The sequence below is a fragment of the Elephas maximus genome, chromosome 3 (assembly GCF_024166365.1).
Source record: "Elephas maximus indicus isolate mEleMax1 chromosome 3, mEleMax1 primary haplotype, whole genome shotgun sequence".
Lineage (NCBI taxonomy): Eukaryota > Metazoa > Chordata > Mammalia > Proboscidea > Elephantidae > Elephas > Elephas maximus.
In genome coordinates, this window is record NC_064821.1 from 49,199,153 (window position 1) to 49,220,386 (window position 21,234).

The 21,234-nt window shown below is 42.7% G+C and overlaps 1 protein-coding gene across 6 annotated transcripts in view; it reads left to right on the forward strand.

The window, feature by feature from the left end:
• PIK3CD (phosphatidylinositol-4,5-bisphosphate 3-kinase catalytic subunit delta) overlaps nucleotides 1-21,234 on the forward strand; it is a 77,882-nt gene that overhangs the window by 41,315 nt on the left and 15,333 nt on the right. For 4 of the 6 annotated variants that reach the window (XM_049877855.1, XM_049877852.1, XM_049877857.1 and 1 more), the window contains exon 3: nucleotides 17,015-17,114. The exons of the other annotated variants lie outside the window; for them this stretch is intronic. The gene's annotated coding sequence lies outside the window, so the exon portion shown is untranslated. The remainder of the gene's footprint in view (nucleotides 1-17,014; nucleotides 17,115-21,234) is intronic. 6 annotated transcript variants of the gene reach the window in all.

Genomic DNA, 21,234 nt, shown 5'->3' on the forward strand with positions numbered 1-21,234 from the left:
CTTCCCCCTCCCTGTAATGCCAACCTCATTTTCTGTATGTCTTTCAAAACTTCTGTAGTGGGTTGAATAGTATTCCCTGCCCCCCAAGATTCGTGTCCACCCAGAACCTGTGAATGAGAACTTATTTGGAATAGCGTCTTTGCAGATGTAATCAAGTTAAGATTAGGTCATACTGGATTAGGGGAAAAAAAAAAAAACAAAACCAAACCTGTTGCCGCCGAGTCAATTCTGATTCATAGTGACCCTATAGGACAGAATAGAACAGCCCCATATGGATTCCAAGGAGTGCCTGGTGGATTCAAACTGCTGACTTTTTGGCTAGTGGTCATAGCTCTTAACCACTGTGCCACCAGGGTTTCCCATACTGGATTAGGAAAAAAAAAAGTTCTGTCAAGTCCCTTCTGGCTTATGGCAAACTCATTTGTGTCAGGGTAGAATTGTGCTGCATAGGGTTTTCAATGTCTGATTTTTTTGGAAGTAGATTGCCGGGTCTTTCTTCTGAGGCACCTTTGGGTAGACTCAAACCTCCAACCTCTGGGTTAGCAGCTGAGTGCATTAACTGTTTGCACCATCCAGGGACTCCTGCCCAGCTGTCTGATAAAAGCCACCAGAGAGAAAAGAGGCCACATAAAGAGTGGTAAACAGAATGGCATCAGGCTTTTCAAAAGTGACACTAGAAACTAGAAGACAATGGAGAGATGCTTTCCATCTTCCAAGGGAAATTAATTCCCAATCCAGAATTCTGTATTCACTATCATTCAAGTAAGAGAGTACAGGTACTTTTCTAAGACATGTGAATTTTAAGAAATATCACCCTCCTTCATATTTCTTTTCAAGAAGGCTACTGGAGGATGTGCTCCACCAAAAATGAGGGAATAAATCAATAAAGAAGAACAAGTAGTACAATGGGCAAGTGTCCCTTGTTCTGGCTGCTCAGCTGCCAAATGACTTTTTGTGTTTCAGCTATTAGATTACTTTGTGTCTTGGGAGTGGGGAGAAAGAAAAACTACCTCCTCCCAATGGAAAATAAGAAGTACTCACTTCTGAGCCTCCTTTGTAGTCAGGACCAAGTCTATGGCCCAGGATCTGTTGATGAGATTAACCTGTGGCACTTTTTGACATACAAGCCAGTGACACAAAAGAAAGGGATGAAGAGTGTGCTCTAGCCATGGCTGTGGTGGTGACAGCAGTGATGTATGCAAGGACAGCTTCCTTATGCACACTGTGGTACCCAGTGATTGGTGGCAACAACAGCTGTTTTGTCATCAGATGTGGTTCTGCATCATGGACCCCAGAGTGTACTATGATTATTTTTCCTTTCTTGTTGAACTTTTTTTTTCCTCAAGTTGATAGTTGCCTTCTTTAATTTGCTTTGTTTCAATGTATTGATCACTATATCTTTCTGAAACTCTCCAACAGAACTGTAAAACTCATCAAAATACAACAAATATGTCAGATAATCTATCAGCTCCTTCCCTGTTTAGTCAGCCAGAGTTGGCCTCTATACTTGCAACCAAGAACCCTGACTGATCCAGAGAGAGGTGAATGGAATTTTCGTAATGTTGGTGAAACCAGTACCACAGCTGTGCAGCTGACCTAGATAGCAGTCAACCCAGTTGCGAGCAAGATGGTAGAGGGCCTCAGGAGAAATATCTCCAAGAAGAAAATGGAACTGATTGGTTATCTAACATATTTGCTGTATCGTGATGAGTTTTATAGCTCTGTTGGGGAGTTGAGGCAGTGGGTGGGGAGTTGAGGAAGAATTAGTGATCAATATATTGAAAACAAAGCAAGTAAAAAAATGAGGCAACTGTCAACTACAGGAAAAATAAAAAGTTGAACAAGAAAGGAAATATAATCATAGTATACTATGTGACTTAGCTTTCAGCAATATTTGCATAGTCATAATAATAAGCAGTGAAGATTTATATAGCAAGAAATTGTCACATAGCTATACAGTAGTCTCCCTTTGTTTGTGGTTCTGCTTTCCATGGTCTAAAAATATTAAATGGGAAATTCCATAAATAAACAATTCGTAAGTGTTAAATTGCATGCCCTTCTGAGTAACATGATGAATCTAGCAGTGTCCCTTGCTGTCCCGCCCTGGGGGTGAATCATCCCTTAGTCCGGCATATCCACGCTGTATACACTATCCGCCCATCAGTTACTTAGTAGCCGTCTTGGTTATCAGATCAGCTGTCATGGTGTCACAGTGCTTGTGTTCAAGTAACCCTTATTTTACTTAATAATTGTTCTATTTTATTATTGTTGTTGTTAATCTCTTACTGTGTCTAATTTATAAATTAAGCTTTACCGTAGGCATGTACGTATAGTTAAAAACATAGTAATATAGGGTTCGGTACTATCCGTGTTTTCAGGTGTCCACTGGGGGTCTTGAAACGTATCCTCTGCTGTTAAGGGGGGACTACTGTATTTAGAAAATGGGGGAGAGGATACCTGCATGTAAACATGTATAGATAGGGAAGCTCTATCTTATTCTCTAAGGTAAAAAGTTAAAAGTAGAAAACAAAGAAATATGAGTGTAAACCTATTATTTAGAAATACAGAGATAAATACCCAGAGAAACAACTGAAATTGTTTGGGGCTGGTATGTGTGTAGAGGTAGGGGTCAGGAGACTGTTATTTTCTTCTAGGAGTGTTTTTAGTTTTACTTCTAATTAATTTTTTTAATCAAGTGCTATATAACTTTCATAGCCATTAACATTAAATATCATTATTACGACACCCATATCCATCCATAATATAATCTTTTTTTTTTTTGCTGTGTTTTCTGAAATGTTTTATCCATAGGCATAAGTCATAATGATAAACGTATGTGTATTTTTTTTCCATTTAGTGTGGGAAATATTTATAGCGTTATGCAGTATCCACACGAGTATTTTAATGACTGCATTCATTTCCATTGCGTTAACATACAAACATTTACTTAGCCATCTCCTCGTTATTTTTGATTTTTCACTGTCACGAACAATACCACTATGAAGATGTATTCATATTGCTTTTTTTACCGTTGAATTACTTCCTTAGGGGGAGTTCCCAAGGTCTTAGAATTGACACGTGTGAGACCATGGATCTTTCTCTGGATTTTGAGATGTTATGGCAGCTCTTGAGGGATCTCACCATGGCAGCCAGGGTTCCAACTGGCTGCAGGCTGAGACCTCCCTGGTTGTGCCATGAGCAGACATCATAGAACATGGCTGGGATAGAATTTTCTTCAGGGTAGTTGACTTATTTTTTTCTGGTGGCAGCAGAAGGGGTCAGAAATGTTTGTTTTCCATATAAAACAGAATTTCCAGAGGCCTATGTCTCTCATTCTTTTGTTTCTGTCTTGATTTTTCCCAATGAAGTTTTTTGTTATGTTTTTTCCTTTTTAAATATTCAAATTAAAAATTCATATCCTATTGATTCATATCACCTCAAGGGAAACACCAGTCAAAATGAAGGAGAGAGAAGCGAGTAATATTCCATTGTAAGGAGAGACCATATCTTGTTAATTCATTCATCTATTGATGGACACTTGGGTTGTTTCCACCTTTTGACGGTTGTGAATAATGCTGCAATGAACATTGGTGTACAGGTATTTGAGTCCCTGGGTTCAGTTCTTTTGGTTATATACATAAGGATGGAATTACTGGGTCATGGTAGGGTGTGAAGCAGTTCCTGTCCTCATCTTACCTTCCTAGTGGACCTTGGAACGCCTTTTACATGATTTCACAATACTTTGTTACTTCATCCATGCCCATCCTTCACCCTTCTGACCTCTTTCTATTGTGGTGGGCACTCGGGGTGTACCTTCAGCCCTCCAGGCAAACTCCTCTGTCAGTCCTAGCCTTGGTCTTCAGGATGTCCTGCTTGCTTGGTTCCTGGGCTTCTGGAGATTTCCCTCCCATGATCTTACCTGAGAGCACTTCCCTGACCCATCATCTGAAGGAGACTGCTCTTGCAAGTATCTTTTTATTGCATCCCAACTTTTCTTCCTTCAATTTTATTGTGGTAAAATATATATATAACATCAAAATTGCCACTTTAGCCACTTCTGAGTATACAATGCAGTGGCATTAATTATATTGACAATATCATGCAACCTTCACCACAGTGTAGTTCCAAAACTTTTCATCACCCCAAGCAGAAACTCTGTCCCCATTAAGCAGTAACGCCCATTCCCTTCCTCCCCAGTCTGTGGTAACCTCTAATCTAATTTCTGTCTCTGTGCATTTGCCTGTTCTAGATGTTTCATGTAAGCAGAATCATACAATAGTTGTCCTTTTGTGACTGGCTTATGTCACTCAGCATATTGTTTTTAAGATTCATCCATGTCGTAGTATATATCAGAACTTCATTCCTTCTTATGGCTGAATAACATTCCATCGTATCTGTGTATCACATTTTGTTTGTTTATTCATCTATTGTTGGACACTTTTGGCTCTTGTGAGTAATGCTGCAGTGAACATTGGTGTACAAAGATCTGTTTGAGTCCCTGCTTTAAGTCTTTTGGGTATATACCTAGGAGTGGAATTGCTGAGTCGTGTTAAATTCTACGTTTAACTTTTTGAGGAACTACATCCCAGTTCTTTCTCTTTGAAATCATCTTGTTTATTAATTTGTTTTCTTTTTATTGTTTGTCTTCTCCCATTAGACTAAAAACTCTATAAGAGCAGGGATGGTACCTGTCCCGTTCCCTGATTGGCACACAGAAGGAGCACAGATAAGTGTTTGCTGAATGAATGAATGAATGAGCAGGACTTGGGGGCTGAGATCTTCCAGACTGAGGAGGGGTGGCCTTGTTCCTGAGGCACTCCAGGCAGATGTAAAGATGTAGGATATTTGGGGTGTTCCCAGCAGCCAGAGCAGGCTGGGGGTTCCTGGTATCCTTGCCCAGTCTCCACTGCTCCAGCTGAAGATTCGTTGGGAAGTAGGCCCTGTGGGCCAAGTGCCATTGGGCTCAGTGCCCACTCACGCTCACTTTCCACATTGGTTGGGCAACCAGAAACGTGCCAATTTCATTCTCCAAGAGAGAATGCTGGGAAACAAAACACTTCTTGAGGCTGAAAAGTACCTGAAAACAAAACGCAGGTCAAGAGGACCAATCAGGACCCTGCTTTGTTGAGCAAGGCATGAAAGGCCAGCCTGGGTGGCGTTCCTGAACCTACACCATGGACACTGCTACGTGGTGACCTTTCTGCATCTGTCATGGTGGCTGCTGGTCTTGCATCTTCCCAGGCCTGGGATTATGGTAGATACATGGACTGTTGAGCGTAACCACAGTGTAGAAGTTTCTGTGACTGAGGTTCTTTCTCTTGGGCTAAATGGATTACAGCTTTTGGCTCTGAAATCTAGGTGTTGAACAGATGTTTTGTCTGTAGGGCTAAGAGCATGATAGTGAGCCATAGTCTGTATGAACACACACTTGTAGGGCTGGCCCAGAGGAACTTCAGCCTACTGCTGTAGAGTAACATCTGAAGGTGCATGCTGTATTTTGCACAGGTCACCCTCATGGAGTGTATTAGTCTCCCAGGGCTGCTGTAACAAAGTACCACAAACTGGGTGGCTTAAAGTAACAGATAGTTATTGTCTCTCATTTCTGGAGGCTAGAGGTCCAAAATCAAAGTGTCAGCAGGACCACGCTCCCTCTGAAGGCACCAAGGGACAATCCCTCCTTATGTCTCCTATGTTCTGGTGGTTCCTGGCAGTCCTTGGCGTTTCTTGGCTACAAGGTGCATCACTCCAATCTCTGTCTCTGTCTTCACAGGACCATCTTCCCTCTATGTCTCTCTCTGTGTCTCTCCTCTCTTCTTTTATAAGGCCATCACTCACTGGATTAGGGCCCACCGTACTGTAGTATGACCTCATGTTAACTTAACTGACAATGTCTTCCAAGACCATATTTCTAAACGAGTTCATAGTCACAGGAATTGGGGGTTAGGACTTCAACATGTCTTTTTAGGGGACACAATTCAACCTGCAATAGGATACCAGGGAGAAGGATGTTTATAATGCAGATAAGTGGAACGCAAATTCCCCTCTTTTCCTGCTGCCTGTCCCTGGTGCAGAGCCTGCCTGGAGTGACTCATGTGTTCCCTTTGGAAGCCTTTCCTCAGGGCATGTGACTGTGGGACCGAAGAGCCTGTCTTTACATTGACGAAGGCTGAGAAGCTGTCCCTGGTCAGAGGAACCATTTGCGAGGTCACTGGAAACATGTAGAAGCCTGACAGGCTTGAGAGAAGGCAGCTCAGAGCCCCAAAGTGGTGGAGTTCCAAAGGAATGAGATGGATTCTTCAGAGTCCTAAGCTTGGGACAGGCAGCCAATCAGCAGGTTGGCTAGGCCACAGGGGCTGTGGGGTAGGCCACAACTTCACTCCCAGACCAGAGGAAGAGTTTGTGGCCCTGGGATACACTCCCCTACTTCCCATCTGTTACAGATTGAAATTTCCCCCCAAAATAGACTCCTAACCCCTAGACCTGTGAAGGTAACCCCATTTGGTAATAGAGTTTTCTTTGTTATGTTAATGAGGCCATATCAGTGTAGGGTGTGTCTTAAACCTTATGACTTTTGAAATATAAAAAGAGCAGATTAGACACAGAGAGAAGCAAGCAACCACAAATGGGGGAACATAGATGCCATGTAGAAATCACCAAGGAATCAAGAAACACTGGGGTTGTAGAAGCTCAAACAAGGATTTTCCCCAGAGCACATAGAGAGGACATTCCCCTAGAGCCAGTGGCCTACATTCAGACTTCTAGCCTCCTAAACTGTGATAAAATAAATGTCTGTTCCTGAAAACCACCCATTTGTATTTCTGTTACAGCAACACTAGGACTCTGAGACAACCATCCACTTGCAGAAATAAATTAGAGCGTGTTGAAGCATTCTCTCGTGCTGGCTGGGAAGGATGGTAGCACACATACTTTATTGAAAGTCTTTGGGGAAAGTCCTCTCTGCTGGCAGTCCAGGACTCCCTCACCCACCCACCCACCCACCCAAAACACACATAAAGTGTTCTTCAACCTTAGGGTAAATAAAGTGCACCTAACTGGGAGCATTAAAGAACAACCTGTACTTTTTTTTTTTTTTTTTCTAGGATGGTTTGATCCTACAATCCTTTTTACTGTGCACAGCTGTGGAACGTCCTGGCCAGGGAGATGGAAGGGGAGGAATTGAGCTCTTTCTTGCTCTGTTTCCTTTGGCATTTTTATTAATGACTTAGATGTGGATAGGTAGTTATGCCTCAAGATTCTGGGTGACTTGGAACAGGGAGGGATTACTTATGGTTCATCTTTGGGTAATACATCCAGGATCTTGGGGGTGGTTCAGCCCTCACTTACCCTCTGTCCCTAGGCCATCTCAGCTGTCCCCACAACTCCACATCCTGTCAGTAGTCTAATGACTCCAAATTATATCTCTGTGACCCGGTAGACCTCCCCGCTGAGCACTGACCTGGGAACTTTGCCCCTTGGTTGTCTTCACTTGGATTCTAGTAGGCATCTTAAATTCAGTGTGTCTGCAGTAGACTTCTTGCTGTTTTGTCCCCCCAAAACCCCCCTCTCCCCTTTACTTCCCTGACTTTGAGCATTGGCACCACCCATCCAATTGCCCCAGCGCCAAAACTGGCTCTCATCCTTGTTTCCTCCCTTTTGGTCATTTGCCCCCATCTGATCCATCAGATCACCTAGTTATATCTTGATTCTGTTCTTTCTTCAGCTCCATCTCCTCCTGGATCAAACCACTGTCATCAAACCCCTGTACCAGCCTCCTCACACTTTCCCCATTTCCATCCTAGCTTCTCTTCTCCTTCTACATAGTAGCCAGTAGCATCTTTTTGGATGCAAATCATATCCCATCACTACTTTGCCTCAATCTTCCTCCCCCGCCCCCCCCCCAGGGCTGTCCATCACTCTAGAATGAGATCTGGGTACCCTCCCTGTTCTAAAGGCTCTATAGGACCTGGTCCCAGCTGATATCTTCAATCCCATCTCCTATCACCCCACACCTCACCATATGCTGCAGCCACAGTGGCTCTTTCCCACCTTGCTCTTTGCTGTCCAGGGCGCTCTGTGTGACTGGCTCACTCTGGTCCTCAAGTCTTGGCTGACCTCCACATATGGAGCATCCACTCTCAGTTATTCTCCATCGCATTCCCACGTTTCCTTCACTGTGCCCAATACCACACCAGTTGCCATCAAGTCAACTCTGACTCATAGCCACCCCATGTGTATCAGAGTAGAACTGTGCTTCATAGGGTCTTCAATAACCAATTTTTTGGAAGTAGATCACCAGGCCTTTCTTCTGAGGCACCTCTGGGTAGACTTGAACCGCCAACCTTTCGGTTAGTAGCCAAGTGCATTAAGTTAACTATTTGCGTTACCCAGGGACTCTGTAATCATCCTACCTACTTACTTGTCTCCCCTCTGTTTGTGAGCTCCTTGAAGGCAAGGACCCTTTTGTCTCCTTTACCACAGTGTTTCCAGCACTTCATATCATACCTGGCGCTTAGTTGAGCTCCATAAATATTAATTGAAACAAATATATTGCAGGCTAGGGTGATATATATAGAATATTAAATCCTGTAGTATATGAGTGTCAATTATGTCCATGAGATGAAATTACCAAGAATAATTATGAATTCTGCAATGAGATTCAGGAAATTGATGTTTTTATACAGGCTGAGAGAACCTGACTTACTGTGAAAAGCTCATGGAGGGCCAATAGCTAACAAAAGCACCAAAAAACTATCTGGGGTAGGGGTGGGAGAGACCGTAAACTTTTAGACTAAGCAAATAGGATCTTAGTGCCCAGAACATCCCTCTATAGCTTGACATGTTGGCCCCAACTGAATCATCTTGTTATCTCTGAACTCCAAACTTTGGCAGAAGATCTAAACACCATGTTGTAGGGAGAAGAGTCAGAGGTACTGACATAATGGAGCCACCATCCAGCAGAAGAGCAATCATGGTGGCCTCCTCTGGGTTCCTCTAGGTGACAACACAAAGGCCAGGGATTGACTGTTAGAGGCAAGTCAGCTTCCAAGAAAAGAACTTTCTAACTACTGTTGTTGGTAGTTGCCCTTGAGTTAGCAACCCACAGAAACCCTATGTACAGTCATACCTTGGAGATATTGCAGGTTCGGTTTCAGACCACTGCAATAAAGCGGACATCACAATAAAATGAGTCACGCCAAGTTTTTTTATTTCTCACTGCATATAAAAGTTAGGTTTGCACTATACCGTAGTCTATGAAGTATGCAACAGCATGATATACATACTTTAATTAAAAAATACTTTATTGCTAAAAAATGCTAACCATCATCTGAACCTTGAGCACATTGTAATCTTTTTGCTGGTGAAGGGTCTTGCCTCGATGTTGATGACTGCTGACTGATCAGGGTGGTGGTTGCTGAAGGCTGGGGTGGCTATGGCATTTCTTAAAATAAGACAACAATGAAATTTGCTGCATTGATTAACTTTTCCTTTCATGAAAGATTTCTCTGTAGCATGCTGTGCTGTTTGATAGCATTTTATCCACAGTAGAACTTCTTTCAAAATTGGAGTCAATCCTCTCAAACTTTGCTGCTGATTTATCAACTAAGTTTATGCAGTATCCTAAATCCTTTGTTGTCATTTCAATGATGTTCACAGCCTCTTCACCAGGAGTAGATTCCATCTCAAGAAACCACTTTCTTTGCTCATCCATAAGAAGCAGTTCCTCATCCGTTAAAGCTTTATCATGAAATTGCAGCAATTCACTCACATCTTCAGACTCCATTTCTGTTTGTAGTTCTCTTGCTGTTTCCACCACATCTGCAGTTACTTCCTCCACTGAAGTCTTGAACTGATCAAAGTCATCCATGAGAGTTGGAATCAACTTCTTCCAAACTCCAGTTAACATCTATATTTTGACCTTCTCCCATGAATCACAAATGTTCTTAATGGCATCTAGAATGGTGAATCCTTTCCAGAAGGTTTTCAATTTACTTTGCCCAGATCCATCAGAGGAATCACTGTCTGTGGTAGCTATAGCCTTATGAAATGTATTTCTTAAATAATAAAACATGAAAGTTGAAATTACTCTTTGATCGGTGGGCTGCAGAATGGATCATGTGTTGTTAGCAGGCATGAAAACAATATAAATCTCCTTGTATATCTCCATCATAGCTCTTGGGTGACCAGGTACATTGTCAATGAGCAGTAATATTTTGAAAGGAATCTTTTTTCCTGAGCAGTAGGCCTCAACAGTGGGCTTAAAATATTCAGTAAGCCCCATTGTAAACAGATGTGCTGTCATCCAGCCTTTCTTGCTCCATTTAAAAAAAAAAAAAAAAAAAATTTTTTTTTTTTTTTTTTTTTTAGGTAGAGTAGATTTAGCATAATTCCAAAGGGCCCTAGGATTTTTGGAATGGTAAATGAGTGTGGCTTCAACTTAAAGTCACCATTTCCATTAGCCCCTAACAAGAGAGCCAGCCTGCCCTTTGAAGCTTCCGAGTCAGGCATTGACTTCTCCTCTCTAGCTATGAAAGTCCTAGATGGCATCTTCTTCCAATATAAGGCTGTTTCATCTACATTGAAAATCTATTGTTTAGTGTGGCCGCCTTCCTCACTTATCTTAGCTAGATCTGGATACCTTGCTGCAGCTTCTACACCAGCACTTGCACTCTTTTGTTATGGAGATGGCTTCTTTCCTTAAACCTCAAGAACCAACCTCTGCTAGCTTCAAATTTTTCTTCTACAGCTTCCTCACCTCTCTCAACCTTCAGAAAATTGAAGAGAGTTAGGGCTTCGCTTTGGATTAGGCTTTGTCTTAAGGGAATGTTGTAGCTGGTTTGATCTTCTATCCAGACCACTGAAGCTTTCTCCATGTCAGCAATAAGGCTGTTTCACTTTCTTATGATTCGTGTGTTCACTGGAGTAGCACTTTTCATTTTCTTCAAGAACTTTTCCTTTGTATTCACAACTTGGCTAACTGGTGCAAGAGGCCTAGCTTTCATCCTGTCTCAGCTTTTGGCATACCTTCCTCACTAAGCTTAATCATTTCTAGCTTTTGATTTAAAGTGAGAGACATGTACCTCTTCCTTGCACTTGAACACTTAGAGGCCATTGTAGGGTTATTAATTGGCCTAATTCCAATATTGTCGTGTCTCAGGGAATAGGGAGACCTGAGGAGAGGGGGAGAGACGGGGGATTGGGCTTCGGTGGAGCAGTCAGAACACACACAGCATTTATTGACTAAGCTCACTGTCTTGTATCAGTGCAGTTTGTGGCACCCCAAAACAATTATAGTAACATCAAAGATCACTGATCTCAGATCACCATAATAATGAAAAAGTTTGAAATATTGTGAGAATCACCAAGATGGGACACAGAGACATGAAGTGAGTGCTTCCTGTTGGAAAAATGGCACTGATAGATTTGCTCAACGCGGGGTTGCCACATACCTTCAATTTGTAACAAACCCAGTATTAGTCAAGTGCAATAAAATGAGGTATGCCTGTATGACAGAATGAAATGTTGCCGGCCCCTGAGCCATCTTCGTGATTGTTGGTGATTTGACAATAGTCTGTTGTGATCCATAGGGTCATTGGGTAATTTTTGGTAGTAGATTGCCAGGCCCTTCTTCCTAGTCTGTCTTAGTTTAGAAGCTCTGCTGAAACCTGCCCACCATGGGTGATTCTGCTGGCATTTGAAATACTGGTGGCATACTTCCAGTATCACCGTAACACACAAGCCACCACAGGACAACAAACTGACAGCTGGGTGGCGGTTCTAACTACTAGAAGCTTCCAAAAATGGAATGTGCTCTGTATTATTTGAAATAGATACTTTCACATGCAAGAAGCAAAAACCCCAACTCAAACTGCTCTAAGTAAAAAAAAAAAAAAAAAGAGGGATTTATTGGCTAATGGAGATGCTGTACTCTCACTCTGAGCTCTGCTTTTCCTCTGGATGGGTCTCCTCAGGTTCCATCCTTTAGGGCAGCAGGTGCTCGTTGGTAGCTATAGGCAGATATTCTGTCTTTTCTGCTGCCCCAGGAAAAAGTTCCTGGAGAAGTCCAAGTGTCAAAACTCACTGGATTGACTTGCTCATGTGCCCATCTTGGAATCACTGTAGTCAGGGAGATGCTGTACAGTGATTGGCCGGTCTAAGTCCAGTCCCACAGCTAGTCCAATCCCATTGGCCACGGAATTCAGGGCTCAGATTGGCTGGGCCCGGATCTCAGGCTCACCCCTGCAGCCAGGAGTAAAGTCAGCCCATTTGAAAGGACTTGGGTGTGATCAGTTTGTAAAAAGTCCACAGGTTCCAAGTGGTTCTGGCATTCTGAAGCCTCCTTGTACTCCTTTCCACTCGCTAAACGCCGCCCCCCTTGGGGTCACCACTGTCCCTTCTTCTGCCAACATAGATCAGTTCTGCCTGTTTTTGTTCTTTATATAATTGGAATCATGTAGCACATATTCTTCTGTGTGTGGCTTCCCTTTTATGTTTCATCTATACTGTAGTTTCTATCTGTAGATCCCACCACCTGTCAGCTTGTTGTACGGTGGTAGCTTGCGTGTTGGCATGATGCCAGAAGCTCTGCCACTGGTATTTCAAATACCAGTGGGGGCACCCATGGTGGACAGGTTTTAGCAAAGCTTCCAGACTAAGATAGACTAGGAAAAAAGGCCTGGTGAGATCTAATTCTAAAAACTAGCCAGTGAAAACCCTATGGATCACAACAGAATTATCTAATATAATGCTGGAAGATGAGCCTCCTAGGTTGGAAGACACTCAAAATGCACAGTGGCCACAACAATGGACTCGAGCGTGCCAATGTTCGTGAAGATGGCTGTGCAGTAGGATCAGGATGAATCCAAATTCCAAAATGTGGAGATTGCTCCAGTCCTCACATTCCTGCTTCTCCATCCTCATCACCAGCTGCCCCCGTGGCACTCTCTCTTTCTGCCCCTCGCCACCCAGAGCTAGGTCAGAGATCACAAGTTAAAAGGACGACATCCTTCAGACTGTCAAACAGGCAGATGCCAACCGTAAGTTTGGGGAGTCCACACAACACCCCAACTTTCTGACTTGCTGGCCACAAATTCAGAGCTGGTTTCACACCACCCCTTCAGGGTGCCAGATGGAACCTTGGGAGTCCACACCACGCCCTTACTTTCTGACCTCTGGCTCCTACTACTCCTTTGGGTTGAATAATTCTCTAGAGTGTCTCACAGAATTTCTGGAGAGTATACCAGACTTAAACTACAGATTTGTTAGAGCCAAAAAGGATACAAATGAAGAGACGCATAGGGTGAGGTCTGGAAGGGTTTCTAGTGCAGAGCTTCCATGTCTCAAGGGAGGTGCTACCTCCTAAGAGCAGATGTTTTCACCAGCCAGGAAGCTCTGCACCTCTGTATTCAGGGCTTTTATCAGCCAGTCCTGCTTGATAAGTTAAATCATACCTCCTGAGGCTAGTTGATATTAGCCTCCAACGTGAATTGTTTCTGATATGGCCAGCCCATACTGGCCAGCACAAACCTTCGGGTATAGCATGGAAGTCCCAGACCAAGGCACCCTAATTACTCCAAAGCTTATTTCTCCGGGGCTAAGGACAAAGTCCACCTTACTTGGGATAAGACTAGGTCCTTTATCCCACAATGATGTAGGACCAGCCATGGTTTCTTTCTGTTGTACATGGAGTCACCATGATTTGGAGCTGACTTGACGACAGCTAACAACAACAGATCTATAGATTGTTCACGCTCATTGCTATATAATATTCCATTGGGAGATAATACCACAATTTACTTTTTATTCTACTGTTGATGAACATTTGGGAAGTTTTCAGTTTGGGACTATTAAGAACAGTGATGCCACAGATAGTCTTCTACATGTCATTTGGTGCACAAGGGCTCACATTTCTGTTGGGTGTAATTGCTGGATCCAAGGGAAACCCTGGTGGCATAGTGGTTAAGGGCTCCAGCTGCTAACCAAAAGGTTGGCAGTTCAAATCCACCAGACGCTCCTTGGAAACCCTATGGGGCAGCTCTGCTCTGTCCTGTAGGGTTACTATGAGTCGGAATCGACTCCAGGGCAATGAGTTCGGTTTTGTTTTTTTTTTAGGGCAGACACATGCTCAGCTTTAGTAGATACTGCCAAAGAGGTTTGCAAAGTGGTTGTACCACTTTGCACTCTTGGGGTAGTTTGAACATCCCTGGATTAGCTGACCTCTGTGTCCTTTACCTGTTGGAGATCAGTGGGTCTGGACATCATTCAGAGGAAGGTCCTAGGCCCATAGAGAGGGAAGGAGGTCCTGCTTTGTCCTGTCCCCTGTCTCATTCATTAGTGACTGTCTCTGGCATTTGATTACGTCCCTCCCACACCGTGCTGTGTCTTCCTCTCTTAGGAGTGAGAGTTTTTTGGTATGAAAGTATTTCCCTGCATCCAGATGGGTGAGTGTAGTTGAAGGCTTCATTTCCAGAGTGCTCAGGGACAGGGGGAGGGGGCAGTGGTGGTTCGGTGATAAAATTTTTCCCTTTCGATTCCCAGCAATGCACTTCGTATGCAGCCACCACCTGTCTGTCGATGGAGGCTTGTGTGTTGCTGTGATGCTGAAGAGGTTTTAGTGGAGCTTCCAGACTAAGGAAGACTAGGAAGTAAATCCTGGTTGTCTACTCCCCCAAATCAGCCAGTGAAAACCCTACGGATCACAACAGTCCAGCAGGCAACCAGGCATCGGGATGGTGCGGGACTGGACAGCAGCCCTGTCCGTTGTGTATGGAGTTGCCTCGAGTGCAGGCCGACTTGATGGCAGCTGCCAGCAACAACAACAAGGGATAGGGAAGTTAGCGTGCACTTCTCAGAGCCCAGGCCCTTTGGCAAGAGCCCCTGGGAGCTCATGCCATCTCTGGCTCATAGGGTTGGGTGCTCAAAGGTGCCCCCTGACTTTTCAAGCTTGGCCAAATCATATATGGGATTGTAAGTGGGTTCTCTCGTATTTCTGACTGTCCCTCGAGCTTCGAATCAAAAAGGCCTTTGACCTGACCAGCCTCAGAAAGAGGAACCCAGTAGGATGTGGTTTTACAATCAGAGGAAGCGAATGCCAGCAATGGCGACATGGTCGTGCCAGGTGATATGTGGGTCCCACTGCTCGGAGCCAAGAGCGAGGCCCAGGCCCAGCTGGTGGAGCCAGCAAAGCAACTCCTCTCTTACACTAAACATTTCCTTTCGACTCTTTTTTAAAAGTCATTTAAATCTAGGAGAATGTGACCTTAGGATAAAGAAAAAACAATCATAAAACAGAAAGACAAAGATTGATAAATTTGACTGCAGCAACATTGAAAACTTCTGTTCATCAAAAGATACCATAAAGTGAAAGGATAACACAGACTAGAAGATATTTCCAATAAAGGAATTAAATCTCAATACATCAGGAAATCCTACAGACCAGTAAGAAAAAGACAGCCCATGGGAGAACGGCAACTATTAAAAGCAGGCAATTTGCAAGAGATAAATATTGTCACATTCTTTTTTGCATTAACTCTTTGAAATCTGGTGTGTGTTTAACACTTACAGTACATTGCTATTCAGATGCTAAATTTTCATCAGAAATACTTGATTTATAGGTAAATTTCATACCATTTACAAGTGAAAAAGTAGGCTTACAGACCCAGGTTGTTTCAAACACACTCAAAAGTTTTCTAATAACTGGATCGGGTATCAGTTTTTGAATTAAAACGAGAGCATTTGAAAAACTTACTGCCTCAGTCACAGTAGCCACTTTTCAAGTGCTGAAGAAACACATGTTGATGGTGGCTACCATGTTGGACAGCAAAGGGCTAGGGTATATACCTCTAAATGGATTGGTCGTAGGTCATATGTTGTTAGCTGCCCCAATTATGGCGACACCACGCACAACAGAATGGAATGCTGCCCAGTCCTGCGCCATCCCCATGATGGGTTGCATATCGAACTGTTAGGATTCATAGGGTTTTCACTGGCTGATTTTCGGAAATAGTTTGCCAGGCCTTTCTTCCTGGTTGGTCTTAGTCTGGAAGCTCTGCTGAAACCTGCTCAGCATCATAACAACACGCAAGACTCCACTGACGGATGGTAGCTGTGCGTGAAGTGTGTTGGCTGGGAATGGAACCCAGGTCTCCCACATAGAAGGTGAGAATTCTACCTCTGAATCACCACTGTCCCCATATCATAGGTTATTCACATCATTAAATATTGCCAGGTTGTCTTCCCAGATGGTAGCACCAATTAACAAGCATACCACTGTTGTATAGTGTTAAAATCTCCGTATCTTCGTCAGCACTTAGAATTGTCAAACTTTTTCATTCTTGCTAATATTGGTATGAAATAAATGGTCTCCTGTTGTTTTATTTGCATTTCCTTTACTATCTGTAAACATTTATCTCCTGCAAATTGCCTGCTTGTAATCTTTGCCCGTTTTCCCACGGGCTGTCTTTTTCTTATTGGTGTGTGGGATTTCTTTGTGTATTCTAGATTTAGTCCCTTTCTTGGAAGTATCATCTCCTAGTCTGGGTTATCTTTTCACTTTGTTTATGGCGTCTTTTGATGGATAGAAGTTTTCAGTGTCAATGTAGTTGAATTTATCAATTTTTGCCTTTCTGTTTTATGATTTTTTTTTTCTTTATCCTAAGGTCACATTCTCCTAGATTTAAATGACTTTTAAAAAAGAGTCGAAAGGAAATGTTTAGTGTAAGAGAGGAGTTGCTTTGCTGGCTCCACCAGCTGGGCCGAGGCTTGCCCTTGGCCCTGAGCAGCGGGACCCGCACATCACCCAGCACAACCGTGTCGCCATTGCAGGCATTCACTTCCTCTGATTGTAAAACCACATCCTAGCTGGGTTCCTCTTTCTGAGTCTGGCCAGACCAAACCCTTTCTTTTTTGTGATTTTTCTATATTGATTACATGTCTATAATTACCACATTTTGGACATATTGGGTTAAATAAAGTATATTATGAAAATTAATTTTACCTGTCTTTTTGCTTTTTTTAGCATTGTTGTTATTTGCCCTTGAGTCGCCTCCGACTCATGGTGACCTTGTCTGTAACAGACCTAGACGTTGCCTGGTCCTGTGCCATCTTTATAATCATTGGTAAGTTTGAGTCCCTTGTTGTGGCGCTTGTGTCAGTCCATCTCATTGAGGGGTTCCCTCATTTTTGCCGACCCTCTGCTTTAATAACCATGGTGCCCTTCTCTAGTGATTGGTCTTTCCTGATGACATGTGGAAAATAAGCCAGCAAAGTCTCGCTTTTAAGGAACATTCTGGTTGTATTTCTTCTAAGACTGATTTGTTCATTCTTGTGCCAGTCCATTCTTCTGGAAGTCAGTATTCTTTGCCAGCATCACAGTTTGAATGCATCAATTCCTCTTACGTCTTCCTTTTTCATTGTCATGACATTGTGTATGTGGTTCACATATTTCTGTTGGACAGTGCTGAACTTGACTCTCACATGAACTCAAGGAGTGTAAGAATATACATTGCAGCACTGTTTGTGGTAACAAAAAGAAATTAGAAGCATGCCTTGAGGTTCCTCAACAAGTTGTTGTTAGGTGCAGTCAAGTGGGTTCCAACTCACGGAGACTCTGCCTATAGCAGAGCAAACACGGACCGGTCCTGCGCCATCACCATCGTTACTATGTTTGAGGCCATTGTTACAGCCACTGTGTCAGTCCATCTCATTAAGTGTCTTCCTCTTTTTTGCTGACCCTCTACCAAGCGTGATGTCCTCTAAGAACTGGTCTCTCCTGATAACATGTCCAAAGTACGTGAGAGAGTCTCGCCATCCTCATTTCTAAGAAGCATTCTGGCTGTACTTCTTCCAAGACATATTTGTTTGTTCTTCTGGCAGTCCATGATATATTCAATATTGCTCGCCAACACTGTAATTGAAATGCATCAATTCTTCTTTGGTCTTCCTTCTTCATTGTCCAGGTTTCTCATGCATAACGAGGTGATTAAAAACACCATTGCTTGGGTGAGGCACACGTTAGTCCTTAAAGTGACAGCTTTGCTTTTTAACACTTGAAGGAGGTCTTTTGCAGCACATTTGCCCAATGCAATATGACGTTTGATTTCTTGACTGCTGCTTCTATGGTCATTGATTATGGATCCAAGTAAAATGAAATTCTTGACAACTTCAGTATTTTCTCCATTTATCATGATGTTGCTTATTGGTCCAGTTGTGAAGATTTCTGTTTTCTTTATGTTGAGGTGTAATCCATACTTCATCAGTAAGTGCTTCAAGTCCTCTTCACTTTAAGCAACTGAGGTTGTGTCATCTGCATAACGCAGGTTGTTAATGAGTCTTCCTCTAATCCTGATGCCCCCTTCTTTTTCATATAGTCCAACTTCTTGGATTATTTGCTCAGTAAACAGATTGAATAAGTATGGTGAAAGGATACAACCCTGATGCCCACCTTTCTTGTTCTGTTTGAACAATTGCCTCTTGGCCTATGTATGTATAGGTTTTTCAGGAGCACCACAATTCTGGAATTTCCATTCTTCACAATGTTTTCTGTAATTTGTTATGATCCACATAGTCAAATGCATTTGCATAGTCTAAACATTTTTCTGATATTCTCTGTTTTCAGCCATGATTCATCTGACATCAGTAATGACATCCCTTATTCCACATACTTTTCTGAATTTCTGCAGTTTCTTGTGGAGGTACTGCTGCAACCATTTTTTAATTATCTTCAGCAAAATTTTACTTGTGTATGATACTGTCAATAATTTTTGCATTCCGTTGGATCACCTTTCTTTAAAATGGGCACAAATATGGATCTTTTCTGGTAGGTGCAACTCCAGGCGCAAAGACCTGGAGTTAGAAAACCAAAAGGGAAAAACATCCTCAGCATTCCTCAAGCTGAAGGAGCTGAAGAAAAATTCAAGCCTTGAGATGCAGTACTGAAGGATTCTATGGGCAAAATATTGAACGACACAGGAAGCATCAAAAGAAGATGGAAGGAATACACAGAGTCACTGTACCAAAAAGAATTGTTCGACATCCAACCATTTCAGGAGGTAGCTGTCTTCAAGATTTCTCGGCACAGATGAGTGAGTGCTTCCAGCATTGCATCCATTTGCTGAAACACCTCAGTTGGTATTCTGTTGATTCCTGGAGCCTTGTTTCTCACCAGTGCGTTCAGTGCAGCTTAGACTTCTTCCTTCAATACCATCGGTTCTTGATCCTATGCTACCTCGTGAAATGGTTGGATGTCGAACAATTCTTTTTGATACGGTGACTCTGTGTATTCCTTCCATCTTCTTTTGATGCTTCCTGTGTCGTTCAATATTTTGCCCATAGAATCCTTCAGTATTGCATCTCAAGGCTTGAATTTTTCCTTCAGCTCTTTCAGCTTGAGGAATGCTGAGCATGTTTTTCCCTTTTGGTTTTCTAACTCCAGGTCTTTGCACATTTCCTTACAATACTTTGTCTTCTCAAGCCGCCCTTTGAAATCTGTTCAGCTCTTTTACTTCATCATTTCTTTCTTTTGCTTTAGCTACTCTGTGTTCAAGAGTAAGTTTCAGAATCTCTTCTGATATCCATTTTGGTGTTTTCTTTCTTTCCTGTCTTTTTAATGACCTTTTGCTTTCTTCATGTATGATGTCCTTGATGTCATCCCACTACTCATCTGGTCTTTGGTCATTAGTGTTCAGGATATCAAATCTGTTCTTGAAATGGTCTCTAAATTGAGGTGGGATATACTGAAGGTCATACTTTGGCTCTTGTGGGCTTGTTTTAATTTTCTTCAGCTTCAAATTGAACTTGCATACGGGCAATCGATGGTCTGTCCCACTGTCGGCCCCTGGCCTTGTTCTGACTGATATTGACCTCCCTCATCTCTTTCCCCAGATGTAGTCATTCAACAAGAGAGAGATAAATAACTTGTGGTTTATTTACACAGTGAAATATCATACGTGAGTTCAAATGAATGAACTAGAGCTACACGTTATCAGTGTGGATGAATCTGAAGAACAGTGTTGAGTGGCAAAAACAAGGTAGAAAACTTAAGATTCATACAGGGTTTTAAAACATGTAAATGTATTAGGGATTGCTTGTGGATACATATCTGTATACTAAAAGTCTAAAAACATGCATGGAAATGATCAACAACCAGATTCCAGGTGATGGTAACCTAGAGTGTGGGGGGACCCACCATCAGTGCTTAACCACTTTGCCACTAGGGCTCCGATGAGGGGTAGACAAGGTCCTTTAATTGTGTCTGTAACATTTTGTCACTTACTGGAGATGGTACATGGATTTGTTTATACTTTGATATGGCTGAGATGTTGCAAAAAATTGTTTGCTGCCCAAAGGCATTTTTTTTCCTTTTTCTCTCTTTTTTATTGTGTTGAAAATATACACAACAAAACATACATCAACAATTTCTCCATGTATAATTAAGTAACATTGATCACATTCTTCTAGTTGAATATAATATCCTTTTCCAAATCATTCCACCATCATTAACATCAACTCAATGCCCCCTAAGCAAGAACTCCCCCTTTCCCTCTCCAACCCACCCCTGGTAACCACTAATAATCTTTGGTTTCTACCTATTTGCTTATTTCATATAAATGAGATCATACAGTATTTGTCCTTTTGCAACTGACTTCGCTCAGTATGATGTTTTCAAGGTTCATCCCTGTTGTAGCAGGTATCAGGACTTCATTTCTCTTTATGATGGAGTAGTATCCCATTGTATGTATATACCACTTTTGTTTATCCATCCCTCAGCTGATGGACATTTGGGTTGTTTCCACCATGTGGCTGTTGTGATAAGCGCTGCAATGAACACTGCTGTACATGTGTCTGTTGGTGTCACTGCTTTCTAGTCTCTTGGGTATATACCCAAAGCTGTTTTTAAGTCATTTGGTTTCTGGCTATTAAGTGTCAAAGAACTGCTACCTTCCAGTCCTTCTAATGCCCTGGGTTGTCTGCCCAGTGTTCCTGATGTCCCCTGGCTTTGCGAGCTGGTGGCCATGGCCAGGCCTCCTAGATGTGTGTGTTCCTGGGAAAAAAGGATTGGCATGAGTCTGTTGGTGTCTTGGTTTTGGTGCACTGCAGTGAGGGTTTGCGACACTGTTCCCTATGTGATGAGGAGCAGCACAGCTGAGACTGTGGCCTGGGGCAGTGGGAGCCACAACCCCCCCTGGGCAGGAAGAGGCCCAGAGGGAGGCAGCTTTGTGTGTCTGTGGGCTAGGTCCC